The sequence below is a fragment of the Saccopteryx leptura genome, chromosome 5 (genome assembly GCF_036850995.1).
Source record: "Saccopteryx leptura isolate mSacLep1 chromosome 5, mSacLep1_pri_phased_curated, whole genome shotgun sequence".
Lineage (NCBI taxonomy): Eukaryota > Metazoa > Chordata > Mammalia > Chiroptera > Emballonuridae > Saccopteryx > Saccopteryx leptura.
In genome coordinates, this window is record NC_089507.1 from 180,260,237 (window position 1) to 180,274,686 (window position 14,450).

Below are 14,450 nucleotides of genomic sequence, written 5' to 3' on the forward strand. Positions count from 1 at the left end.
AGCTTATTATTACGATTGTTGTGCCTAAGATAACTGTTAGTATAATTATAGTGAGGATGAGGGGATTTATTAGTACGGGAAGGATATAAACCAACATTTTTGGGGTATGGGCCCAATAGCTTATTAAGCTGACCTTACTTAGAATTTGGTGTAGTGTGGTAGCATGGAGATTTTTGAAGTTAGGGGTAGGTTCAAGTCCTATAGTTCTAGAAACAAGGGGGCTTGTACCCCTATTATTTACTCTATCAAAGTAACTCTTTTATCAGACATATTTCTTATGTTTGGGGTGGGATATCTGCTGTAAGGATTGGTATAGCGACATGTCCTATACATAGGGCTAGTGTGAGGGGTAGGAAGTTTTTTCATAATAGGTGTATTAGTTGGTCGTATCGGAATCGAGGGTATGATGCGCGTACTCATAAGAATGTGATGGTGAAGAGTAGGGTCTTAAAGGTAAAGTTGATTGTGTAAAGTTCTGGCATTAGAGGGCTATGGTATGCTCCTAGGAAGAGAGTAGTTGTAAGGATATTTATTATGATGATGTTGGCATATTCTTCCAGGAAAAATAATGCAAAGGGGCCTGCTGCGTACTCAATGTTGAAGCCAGATACTAGTTCTGATTCCCCTTCTGTTAGATCAAAGGGTGCCCGATTGGTTTCGGCTAGGGTTGAGATGAATCATATTATAGCTAGGGGTCATGCGGGGATAATTAATCATTGGTGTTCTTGGGTTGTAATAAGGGTAGATAGTGTGAAGGAGCCGCTTATTAGTAGTACGGACAGAAGAATAATAGCCAGGGTTACTTCATAGGAAATGGTCTGTGCCACAGCTCATAGGGCTCCGATTAGAGAATATTTTGAGTTTGAGGCTCAGTCTGATCATAGGATGGCATATACAGCTAGGCTAGATATAGCTAGTATAAATAGGATGCCTAAGTTTATGTTGATAAGGGGGTAGGGCATGGGGAGGAGAATTCACATGGTTAGGGCTAGTGTTAGGGCCAGGATGGGGGCAATAATGAATATTGAGATGGATGATGTTAGGGGTCGGAGGGGTTCTTTAATAAATAATTTTACTGCATCTGCGATTGATTGGAGTAGGCCGTAGGGTCCAACGACGTTTGGGTCTTTTCGTAGTTGTATATATCCTAACACTTTACGTTCTAATAGGGTTAGGAATGCTACGGCTAATAAAATAGGTACAATTATTAATAGTAGGTTAATCAAGAACATTTTGTTAGGAAGAGGAATTGAACCTCTGGTTATAAAGGTTTAAGTTTTTTTTTTTTTAATATTAATCACTCGGAAGTTGTGTTTTATTCCTAGGTCACCCCAACCCAAATTGCTAATCTAAGTAGAGTTACGTTAGATCATGTTGATTAGTGTTAATTCTCTTTAGACTAGTTAATTAAAGCTCCATAGGGTCTTCTCATCTTATTACATTATCCCCGCCTCTTCACGGGGAGGTCAATTTCACTGATTGGGGGCAAGAGACAGTTGAACCCTCGTGTGGCCATTCATACGAGTCTCTATTTAGGGAACAAGTGATTATGCTACCTTTGCACAGTCAGGATACCGCGGCCGTTAAATTTATGTCACTGGGCAGGCAGTGCCTCTAATACTGGTAAGGCTAGAGGTGATGTTTTTGGTAAACAGGCGGGGTTCGTGTTTGCCGAGTTCCTTTTGCTCCTTTTAATCTTTCCCTTGACTGCACACCTGTGTTGGGCTAACAGATCATGGTATAAGGGGTTTATTTTTTGTATAGGCTTAGTAATTTGTTAACTATCAGTGAAGTATTCGTTCTGATATACACTTGTGCTGGGAGAAATTATTCTTGTTACTCATATTAACAGTATTGCTTCTATTTAATAATAGAACAGTCCAGTTTAGTATTAGGAGTTGTTAAGTATGTTTGTAATTAAGATAGGCAGGTTGTTGAGCTTGAACGCTTTCTTAATGGGTTGCTGCTTTTAGGCCAACTATGGTATACTAAATAATTACTCTCTAATAAAGGTTGTACCCTGAGTCCAATGGGCTGTACCCCCTTGGGCTATAATATAAGTGTACATTAAACTTATGGGTGTTTTCGGTAGATTTATACTTGAACTAAAATTCATTAACTGGACAACCAGCTATCACCAGGCTCGGTTGGTTTGTCGCCTCTATCTAAGGATCTTTTCACTATTTTGCCACATAGACGAGTTTGCCCCTTTGGGCTGTCCTTAGATAGCTCATCTGGTTTCGGGGTATTTAGCTTCAGTTCTTTTTGCTAAAATTTTTCTAGTTAAATCATTATGCAAAAGGTAAAAGGGGTAAGCTTTGCTTTTTTTTACTTTTAAATTGTGGTTCCCTTGCGGTACTTTTTCTATAGCGTTGAATATAATTTCTATCTCCTATACTTTTATTTATGTAAATGTTTTGTTTTAGTTGTAGGTGTTAGTTGAGTCTTGCAGGTTCGAACTAGAATTAGTTCAAAGGAACTCAGTAGTTGTAGTATCTCCCGGGTGTAAGCCGGGTGCAAGCCGGGTGCTTTATGCTTAAGCTATGCTTTGAGTTATCCAAGTGCACTTTCCTGTACATTTACCTTGTTACAACTTATTTCCTCTTGCAAATGGAGTCTTTTAAATATGATTATTTTAGACTGGTATTGTTTGAGGAGGGTGACGGGCAGTGTGTGCCTGCTTCATGGCCTATATTCAATTAAGCGCTCTATTCTTAATTTACTGCTAAATCCACCTTCAACTATATATTTCATTATAGCATCCGTTTATATTGATTATGACCTTTTATAGGAAATGTAGCCCATTTCTTCCTAACCCATAAGTTACACCTTGACCTAACGTTTTTATGTGTAATATTTGTGCTTACTTAAAATCCTTTTTAGGGTTTGCTGAAGATGGCGGTATATAGACTGATTTGGCAAAGGTTGGTAAGGCTTATCGGGGTGTATCGATTACAGAACAGGCTCCTCTAGATGGATATAAAGCACCGCCAAGTCCTTTGAGTTTTAAGCTGTGGCTAGTAGTACTCTGGCGAGCAGTTTTGTTAGTTTAACTTCTTAGGTTTGGGGCTAAGCATAGTGGGCTATCTTATCCCAGTTTGGATCTTAGCTGCCGTGTGGTCAGGCTATTAAAGTCACTTTCGTAGTTTATTTTACAGGGAGTTTATTTTACAGGGACTAGGGCTTTTTATGGCTTAGTCAGAGTTTAACTTTATTTTGAGTTGTTACCTTAAACACGCCTTACGCCGATAGCTATTAATTTGGGTTAATCGTATGACCGAGTGGCTGCACAAAATTTACCAACCCTATATTAGCATGGCTTAGTCGAACTTTCGTTCATAGGCTTAAGTTTTATCACTGCTGTTTCCCGTGGGGGTGTGGCTGAGCAAAGTGTCATGAGCTGCGTTGGGCATGCCTGATACCTTGCTCCTTTATTTCATAGTATTGACCTAGAGGGCATCCTCACTGGGCAGCTGATACTTGCATGTGTAAGTCTACTAATAATTAATAGGAAGGCCAGGACCAAACCTGTGTGTTTATGGGGCTAGTGAGCCCATCTAGGCATTTTCAGTGCCTTGCTTTTTTTTTTTAAGCTACATTAACTGGGTGAGTGAAAAAAAAAAAGAAAAAAGGCAGAGCTAGGGAGATGGCTGTTTAAGGAAAATAAATTCCTTAAAGTACCGCAATGCTATCGGGTGATGGGTGGGTTGATATAGTAAACCAGTTAAGTCCACAATAACCCAGTGTAGCTTGATCTTGTTTTTGATAAGAAAACAATGCACAAAATTCAAATAAAACTTAGTGATATACTGCCATTCAGAGATAATTTTCAAAACATTTCTCTATGCATAGATGATTTTACATAAATATATTTCCTTAAAAAGAAATTGAAATCGACTTATTTATATAGAAAAAAATACCCTCAGTTTACTCTATATATCAAGAAATACGTCACCTGGTGGGAAAGAAGAAATGGTCTCCTAATCTCTTTCCTTAAATTCCTTACCGTCAGGACCAGCTTTTACCAATAAATTGAAATTGTCCAATCAAAAGGTATTTCATGAGCATTTACTGGGGATAGAAAGAGGGAAGTAAAGCACGCCCTCCATGCGAATGCGAGGATTTGCTGTGACCTTTGGAAAGACGGGCACCCACAGAGAATTGGTGAACACGTGTATGTATCAGACTGTGTTCGTCCTGTGCCCAGTGGGTCAGGAAGCTCCCCTCGGAGAAAGAGAACTGGAACCACGGCCAGGTTCAGGCAGCTTTGTCCTGTCCGCCCCTTAGGGTTGTATGTGGCTTTGACCATCTCTCCCTTTATTCGAATCCCTACAATATCTTCTCTTTCAATAGGAACTGGTCAAAGTGCACCAAAATGCAAGACAACTAGCAGGACCAGTATTATTTAAACTGAAATAATAATATCTCTTAATACTTACAAGGAATTTCTTGATAGCCATTTTCTAATGCACGAAAATAGTTCACGATTTATAGAGTGGGAATTTTACATATTTCTGATAAACCAGTATTTCAAAATAAGGTATACATAACCTAACAAAAGTTACAATTTCTTACTCAAGCATTTCCTGTGTTTCTCTGTGTTACATTTCTTATACTTGCCATTCAGAAACAAGAACGCACCATGACTTCACATGAGTTGAAGTGTGCACACTATGCACAGGGCTTTCCCCGTTTCTGCCATTTTGTTTGGAGGACCTGGTCAGATGGTAGTACATTCAACCTCACGTTCCCACATCTCTCTATTCCCTAGGGCAGTGGTCCCCAAGCCCCAGGCCGCGGACCGGTAACAGTCCGTGGGCTATTTGGTACCGGTCCGCAGAGAGAGAATAAATGACTTACATAATTTTTGTTTTATTTATACTTAAGTCTGAATGATGTTTTAGTTTTAAAAAATGACCAGATTCCCTCTGTTACATCCGTCTAAGACTCACTCTTGACACTTGTCTCGGTCACGTGATCCATTTAACCATCACATGCTAAAGGCCAGTCCATGAAAATATTTTATAACACTAAACCGGTCCCTGGGGACCACTGCCCTAGGGGACAGAGCAACAGCACCACAGAGTCATGTTGTTTTGTCATTAGTGTTCTGTTTCATTTTATCCTCCCCAGATCATAGCAACTTTGTACAAGCAAATGTATGACTTTTTAAGCCAGGAGGTCGCTTATAGGTCACAAGGTGAGCATAATTCCTGCCTGATCCCACCGTCTTTGGGTCAAGTGCATGTACTGAATCTAAGTCAGTGCGGTGCGTTTATTATGGGGAAAATCCTAAAGCATCAGTTGCAGGGGTTTGCAGTTTAAAAAGTGAAATCAAACCTTGAGAGCCCTTGGTAAATTCTGGAGAGAGAACTCATGTACAGTGAGGCTCACCCTGCTGAGCTGTGTCCCTGGTGTGAGCTCCAGTGCTGAGGCACTGTTTCTTACTCTCTTTCTCAGCGGGTGGCACCTACCGTGCCCAGGGATCCTCTCTGATGTCACCCTTGGTTCCCTCTCTCTGCCATTCAAATCCAATCACCTGTGACTGCGTCTCCTAAATTCTTCCTGGCTCATTTTCCTTTTCCTTCTTCCTGCAACCACTGGCTCCGCTAAATTGTACTTGGTGTGGTTGGTTTCCCAGTGACCCATGAGTCTCCCGTGCTCAGTGTTCCAAAGGCTTCTGTCCTATGGAACAATATACCTAGAGGTCACTGCATTCTGAGTTCTATGCAGCTAGGATACTAGCATGCAAACACTCATCTGAAACTGGCTTCTTCAGTGGATGGTGAGACTCTCTCTGCCTCAACCTAGTAACAGGGACTTCCTTAACTGGTACCAGGATCCCCGCTTCCTATACTAGGGGGCATGAAGGTAAGTCTTTTTCTTGCTGGAATGGATTCCAAGCCTCTATTTAAAATGTTTCTTTAATGTACTTCTATAGAGAGTGCCAAGAACTCACCCCGGTGTTTTTCTCCTGTGTCTAATTTGAATATCTCAGACCCAGGTGTCTGCTCATCCCTGGCCAGCCCCAAAGTTGAAAAGAGCCTCTTAGTTTCTCCCCAAAATCCAGTACCACAAATATATTTATAAAAACATTAGAAGTTTTTCTTTACATAAAAGATAGGAGTTCTTATGCATCAATGTCACTCCATTATATTTAATTCCTAAAAAAAAAAAAAAAAAAAGCAGCAGCAGAAGAAGGACATGGGAGAAAGGGCTGAGGACTGCAGCTTATTTCCTGCAGGGCAAAGCTGACTCCTTACTATCATCCCCCCCATGTGCTGTGAGGGGCCCAGAGTGCCACCGGTCCATCCCTATGCGTCAGAGAGCCTGACGTCCATATCAGACTTTTTCCTATTATTTTATCTCTTGCTATGGATCTATTCAGATTTTGTATTCTTTCTTAAATCAATTTCTTAGATCATCTTTCTCTATGTAGAATTTGTCCATTTTATCTAGGTTATCTAAGTTGCTGAATAGCATGTAACTGTTCAAGATATTCCCTTACATACCTTTTTTTTTCTGTAAGGTCAATAATAATGTTCTCACTTTCATTTCTTTTCTGTTTCTTTTTGAAGATTTTATGTATTGATTTTATATAGAGAGGAGGAAGGTAAAGCAAGAGGTATTAACTCACAGTTGCTTCACTTTAGTTGTTCATTGATTGCTTTTCTACTTGCCTTCACTGGGCAAGCCCCAGGTTTCAAACCAGTGACCTTAGCATTCCAAGTCAATGCGTTATCCACTGAACCACCATAGGCTTGGTCCCACTTTCATTTCTGATATTATTTGTAACTGTCTTTTTTTCTTAATCTTGCTAAAGGTTTGTCAATGCTCATTTTTTCAAAGAACCAGCTTTCAGGTTCACTGATTCTTCCTACTGTTTTTATTTTTATTTATTTATTTTTGAGAGAGAGAGGCAAGGAGACAGAGACAGGAACATGGAGCTGCTCTTGTATGTGCCCTGATTGGGGAATTGACCAGGCAACCTCCACGCTCCAGGACAAGGCTCCAACCGACCTATCTGGCCAAGACTTCATTTCTTTTTATTTTCAGAGATACAGAGAGAGGTAGTGAAGAGAGAGGGGAGGGAGATGGGAGGCATTCATTTATTGTTCCACTCGGTCGTGTACTCATCGCCTGCTTCCCGTGTGTGCCCTGACCATGGATCAAACCTGCCACCTTGTCATATCGGGGCGATGCTCTTTCTATTCTTTTCAACTTTATTGAAGAATAATTGATAAATACATATAATTTTTTAAATTTAAAGTCACAATGTGAAGTTGATATACATGGAATGATTACCAAGACAAGATAACTGAGTTACTGATTTAAAATGAACTGCCTAATTACTGGAGAGGGAACTTGGAACTTAGATGAAAAGTTTGATTTTAGAATTCCAACTACAGGCCCTGGCCGGTTGGCTCAGTGGTAGAGTGTTGCCTGGTGTGCAGGAGCCCGGGACGATTCCCAGCCACGGCACACAGCAGAAGTGCCCACCTGCTTCTCCACCCCTCCCCCTGTCCTTGTTGTCTGTCTGTCTCTGCTCTTCATGCAGCCAAAACTCCACTGGAGCAAGAGATGGCCCGGGTGCTGAGGATGGCTCTATGGCCTCTGCCTCAGGTGTGAAAATGGCTCTGTTTGCAACAGAGCAACACCCTAGATAGGCAGAGCATCACCCCCTGCTTGGCGTGCTGGGTGGATCCTGGTCGGGGGCATGGGGGAGTCTGTCTGACTACCTCCCCGTTTCCAACTTCAATAAAATACAAAAAAAAAAAAAACCCAACAAATAAAAACAAACAGCAGAGATGCAGTGATCTCGATAGCTTTTGGCTAGAGACACTGCTGTGCCTTACTGGAGAATCTTTTGATGACTACAGTGATGATGATGTATGTGGAGCTGTTGTTAATGTTAAAGCTAAAGGTGATAAGATAGCAATATGGACTACTGACTGTGAAAACAGAGAAGCTGTTGAACATATAGGGAGGGTATACAAGGAAAGGTCAGGACTTCCTCCAAAGACAGTGATTGGTATCAGTCCCACACAGTCCTGAGAACACACCTTGAACACTTCATAGTAGCCACCTGAGGCTGAAAATTATTGTGTAGATAAATCGAGTAATATGAAAAAAATATGATAATAAAGTATAAGAGTTAAATACTGATACTAGCTATTTTTAAGTAATAAGCATTTATAAAAGAAAATCTATGTGGATTTGACATTCTACATTAAGAAAATGAAACTAAATGTAGTTTACCTGAATTCCCTCTGCTCCCCTGTCCATCTTCCCACGGTCGGTGTGCTAAGACTCCTGAGCTCTTCAGTGTGGGTTGCTATAAGTGGCTGCATTTACAGTGTGTCACTGGCCGCTCCAGCCCTCCCTCTTGAGCCTCCATCTGCACGTGGGGCTTGGAATCCCACTCTGCACCCAACAAGGATGCCGGCCCTCGGTCCCGCCTCCTTGTCTTCACACCCCTTGGCCTGGCACTTGCTCAGGACCCGATCTTCCCGCTCTGGGTCCCCCACAGCCTTCTTCCATCTGTCCTGTGCTGTTTCTCCCTTTTCCACAACTGTCCTCATGAGAAATCCAAACACCCTTCCGCAGTTGGCCGATGGCTCCTGGTTTAGTGGCTGTGGCCATCACTCCAGCATCCACTCTTGCTGCTCCCTGCTGAGATTGGACCTGGGCCTGGAAAAGGGCCCAGGGCATGCTCTCTCAGCTCCAGGACCCTGCCAGGGTGGTTGCCCCTCCTGGCAACACCACCTGCCCCAACTGAACTCTGCTTCTCCCTCCTGCAGATATAACCAGGTCATTGTATACTAGCCTGTTATATTCCCACCTCCCTGGGAAGCTCAATATATATGTGTGGGCACTGAGTCTTGTGTCTAAGTCCAGTTTCTGGTACACGGTACTCAGCAAATAGCTGCTGAGAAAACTCACCGTGTGGCTTTGGGTATGGGAAAAAGAAGGTCCTAGACCCACTGCAGGCTTTGCAGCAAAGTGTGTCTTTGCTGTGAAGTTTGAAAAACATGTTTCTTTTTGTTTTTGATAGTTCTGATGTAAGGGCATAGATTAAGGTAAAAGTATGTATGTCACTAGACTAAAAAAGATTTGAGTATCATCTCTTTTATTACCTAAAATTTTCAAAACAAATATCTTCAATTTCAAATAAGATCCTGATTAAGTGGGTTTATATGTTGTAAAATGTAACAACAGTATATTTTGCTTCTGGCACACATTAATAGTTGAAGTAATATACATATATATATATAATTAGGCTTTATCCAATGTTGATTGTTTAAATGACTTACTGTTTTCTTTATTGTTTCTGTAAATCATTACAGGTTTATTGTAAGAAAACAATGCAGAAAATTCAAATAAACAGTACTTAGTGATATACCGCCATTCAGAGATAATTTTCAAAACATCTCTTTATGTATAGACGACTTTACATAAACATTTTTGTATAATCAGAAGTTGAAATCGACTTATTTATATAGAAAAAAATACCCTCAGTTTACTCTATATATTAAGAAATACGTCACCTGGTGTGAAAGAAGAAATGGTCTCCTACTCTCTTCTTCCCTTAAATTCCTTACCGTCAGGACCAGCTTTTACAAGTAAATTGAAATTGTCCAATCAAAAGGTATTTCATGAGCATCTAGTGGGGATAGAAAGAGGGAAGTAAAGCATGCCCTCCTGCGAGTGTGAGGATTTGCTGTGACATTTGGAAAGACGGGCACCCACAGAGAATTGGTGAACACGTGTATGTATCAGACTGTGTTCGTCCTGTGCCCAGTGGTTCAGGAGGCTCACCTCGGAGAAGGAGAACTGGAACCACGGCCAGGTTCAGGCAGCTTTGTCCTGTCCGCCCCTTAGGGTTGCATGTGGCTTTGACCATCTCTACCTTTATTCGAATCTCTACAATATCTTCTCTTTGGATACAACCTGGTCAAAGTGCACCAAAATGCAAGACAACTAGCAGGACCAGTATTATTTGAACTGAAATAATAAGATATGTTAATACTTACAAGGAATTTCTTGATAGCCATTTTCTAATGCACGAAAATAGTTCACGAATTGTACAGTAGGAATTTTACATATTTCTGATACACCAGTATTTCAAAATAAGGTATACATAACCTAACAAAAGTTACAATTTCTTACTCAAGCATTTCCTGTGTTTCTCTGTGTTACATTTCTTATACTTGGCATTCAGAAACAAGAACGCACCGTGACTTCACATTAATTGAAGTGTGTATACTGTGCACAGAACTTTCCACGTTTGTGCCATTTTGTTTGGAGGACCTGGTCAGATGGTAGCACATTCAACCTCACATTCCCACATCTCTCAATTCCCTAGGGCACTGGTCCCCAACCCCCGGGCCGCGGACTGGTACCAGTTCTTGGGCCATTTGGTATCAGTCCGCAGAGAGAGAATAAATAACTTACATTATTTCACTTTTATTTATACCTAAGTCTGAATGATGTTTTATTCTTAAAAAATGACCAGATTCCCTTTGTTACATCTGTCTAAGACTCACTCTTTGTTTTAAAATTTATTTACTAAATTTAATGCAGTGACATTGATAAATCAGGGTACATATGTTGAGAGAAAACATCTCTAGATTATTTTGACATTGGATTGTGCTATATACCCCTCCCCCAAAGTTAAATTGTCTTCTATCACCTTCTATCTTATTTTCTTTGTGCCCCGCCCCTCCCCAAACCCTCTCTCCTTCTTCACCCCATCCCTCCTCCTCTCACCCCTCACCCTTTTTGCCATCACATTCTTGTTCATGTCTCTGAGTCTCATTTTTATGTCCCTTCTATGTATGGATTCATATAGTTCTTAGTTTTTTTTCTGATTTACTTATTTCACTCCTTATAATGTTATCAAGGTCCATCCATGTTATTGCAAATGATCCGATGTCATCATTTCTTATGGCTGAGTAGTATTCCATAGTATATATGTACCAAAGTTTTTTAATCCACTCTTAAGACTCACTCTTGACACTTGTCTCCATCACGTGATCCATTTATCCATCCCACCCTAAAGGCCGGTCCATGAAAATATTGTCTGACATTAAACCGGTCCGTGGGGACCACTGTCCTAGGGGACAGAGCAACAGCACCACAGAGCTACGTTGTTCTGTCATTAATGTTCTGTTTCATTTTATCCTCCCCAGATCATAGCAACTTTCTACAAGCAAGTGTGTGACTATTTAAGCCAGGAGCTCACTTTAAGGTTGCCAGGTGAGCATAATTCCTTCCTGATCCAACTGTCTTTGGGTCAAGTGCATGTACTGAATCTAAGTCAGTGGGGTGTGTTTATTATGGGGAAAATCCTAAAGCTTCAGTTGCAGGGGTTTGCAGTTTAAAAAATAAAACCAAACCTTTGAGAGCCCTTGGTAAATTCTGGAGAGAGAACTCATGTACAGTGAGGCTCACCCTGCTGAGCTGGGTCCCTGGTTTGAGCTCCAGTTCTGAGGCACTGTTACTTACACTCTGTCTCAGCGGGTGGCACCTACCATGCCCAGGGATCCTCTCTGATGTCAGCCTTGGTTCCCTCTCTCTGCCATTCAAATCCAATCACCTGTGACTGTGTCTCCTAAATTTTTCCTGGCTCATTTTTATTTTCCTTCTTCCTGCAACCGTTGGCTCCGCTAAATTATACTTGTTGTGGTTGGTTTCCCGGTGACCCATGAGTCTCCCGTGCTCAGTGCTCCAAAGGCTTCTGTCCTATGGAACAATATACCTAGAGGTCACTGCATTCTGAGTTCTATGCAGCTAGGATACTAGCATGCAAACACTCATCTGAAACTGGCTTCTTCAGTGGATGGTGGGACTCTCTCTGGCTCGACCTAGTAACAGGGACTTCCTTAACTGGTACCAGGATCCCCGCTTCCTACACTTGGGGGCATGAAGGTAAGTCTTTCTCTTGATGGAATGGATCCCAAGCCTCATTTTAAAATTTTTCTTCAATGTACTTCTATATATAGGGAGTGCCAAGAACTACCCCATAGTTTTTCTCCTGTATCTAATTTGAATATCTCAGACCCAGGTGTCTGCTCATTCCTGGCCAGCCCCCAAATTGAAAGGAGCTTCTTAGTTTCTCCCCAAAATTCAGTCCCACAAGTATATTCATAAAAACTTTAGAAGTTTTTCTTTACAAAAAACACAGGCGTTCTTATGCATCAATGTCACTCCATTAAATTTAATTCCTAAAAAAAAAAAAGCAGCAGCAGAAGAAGGACATGGGAGAAAGGGCTGAGGACTGCAGCTTATTTCCTGCAGGGCAAAGCTGACTCCTTACTGTCATCCCCCCATGTGCTTGAGGGGCCCAGAGTGCCACCGGGTCCATCCCTATGCGTCAGAGCCTGACGTCCATATCAGACTTTTTTCCTATTATTTTATCTTTTGCTATAGATCTATTCAGATTTCCTATTCTTTCTTAAGTCAATTTCTTTAGATCATCTTTCTCTATGTAGAATTTGTCCATTTTATCTAGGTTACCTAAGTTGTTGAATAGCATGCAACTGTTCATGATATTCCCTTATATTCCTTTTTGTTTCTTTAAGGTCAATAATAATGTTCTCACTTTCATTTCTTTTCTCTTTTAAGTTTTTTTTAAATTTTATTTTATTATTATTTTTTTTATAATTTTATTTTTTTTAATGGGGTTACATCCATAAATCAGAGTACATACATTCAAAGAAAACATGTTCAGGTTATCTTGTCATTCAATTATGTTGCATACCCATCACCCAAAATCAGATTTTCCTCTGTCACCTTCTATCTAGTTTCTTTGTGTCCCTCCCCCTCCCCCTTTTCGTGTCCCCCTTCCCCCACCCCCCTTAACCACCACACTCTTATCAATGTCTCTTAGTCTCACTATTATATCCCACCTACATATGGAATAATGCGGTTCCTGTTTTTTTCTGATTTACTTCTTTCACTTCGTATAATGTTATCAAGATCCCACCATTTTGCTGTAAGTGATTTGATGTCATCATTTCTTATGGCTGAGTAGTATTCCATAGTTTATATGTGCCACGTCTTCTTTATCCAGTCTATTGACGGGCTTTTTGGTTGTTTCCATGTCCTGGCCACTGTGAACAATGCTGCAATGAACATGGGGCTGCATGTGTCTTTACGTATCAATGTTTCTGAGTTTAGGGGGTATATACCTGGTAGAGGAATTGCTGGGTCATAAGGTAGTTCTATTTTCAGTTTTTTGAGGAACCACCATACTTTCTTCCATAATGGTTGTACTACTTTACATTCCCACCAACAGTGGATGAGGGTTCCTTTTTCTCCACAGCCTCTCCAACATTTGCTATTACCTGTCTTGTTAATAATAGCTAATCTAACAGGTGTGAGGTGGTATCTCATTCCAGTTTTGATTTGCATTTCTCTAATAACTAAAGAAGATGAGCATCTTTTCATATATCTGTTGGACATTTGTATTTCTTTCTGGGAGAAGTGTCTGTTCATGTGCTCTTCCCATTTTTTTATTGGATTGTTTGTTTGTTTGTTGTTGAGTTTTATGAATTCTTCATATATTTTGGATATTAGGCCCTTATCTGAGCAGTTGTTTGAGAATATTATCTCCCATTTAGTTGGCTGTCTGTTTATTTTATTATCAGTTTCTCTTGCTGAGCAAAAACTTCGTAGTCTGATGTAGTCTCATTCATTAATTTTTGCCTTCACTTCTCTTGCCTTTGGAGTCAAATTCATAAAATGCTCTTTAGAACCCAGGTCCATGAGTTTAGTACCTATGTCTTCTTCTATGTACTTTATTGTTTCAGGTCTTATGTTTAGATTTTTTATCTATTTTGAGTTAATTTTAGTACAAGGGGACAAACTGTAGTCCAGTTTCATTCTTTTGAATGTGGCTTTCCAGTTTTCCCAGCATCATTTGTTGAAGAGGCTTTCTTTTCTCCATTGTGTGTTCTGGGCCCCTTTATCAAAAATTTTTTGACTATATGTATGTGATTTATTTCTGGGCTTTCTATTCTGTTCCGTTGGTCTGACTGTCTATTTTTCTGCCAATACCATGCCTTTTTGATTTTCTTTGCCCTATAATATAGTTTGAAGTCAGGTATTGTAATGCCCCCAGCTTCATTCTTTTTCTTTAGGATTGCTTTGGCTATTCAGAGCTTTTTATAGTTCCATAGAAGTCTGATGATTTTTTGCTCTATTTCTTTAAAAAATGTTATTGGAATTTTGATGGGAATTGCATTAAATTTGTATATTGCTTTGGGTAATATGGCCATCTTGATTATATTTATTCTTTCTAACCAAGAACAAGGATATTCTTCCATCTTATTATATCTTTTTCAGTTTCCCTTAACAATGGTTTGTAGTTTTCATTATATAAGTCCTTTACATTCTTTGTTATGTTTATTCCTAGGTATTTTATTTTTTTCGTTGCAATCGTGAAG

The 14,450-nt window shown here is 40.3% G+C and overlaps 1 long non-coding RNA gene across 1 annotated transcript in view; it reads right to left on the reverse strand.

The window, feature by feature from the left end:
- Positions 1–275: 275 nt before the first annotated feature.
- Positions 276–14,450, reverse strand: part of LOC136406840 (uncharacterized) — a 72,243-nt gene continuing 58,068 nt past the window's right edge. Inside the window, exon 2 of the long non-coding RNA XR_010751721.1 lies at positions 276–1,255. This is a non-coding gene — a long non-coding RNA (uncharacterized lncRNA). The remainder of the gene's footprint in view (positions 1,256–14,450) is intronic.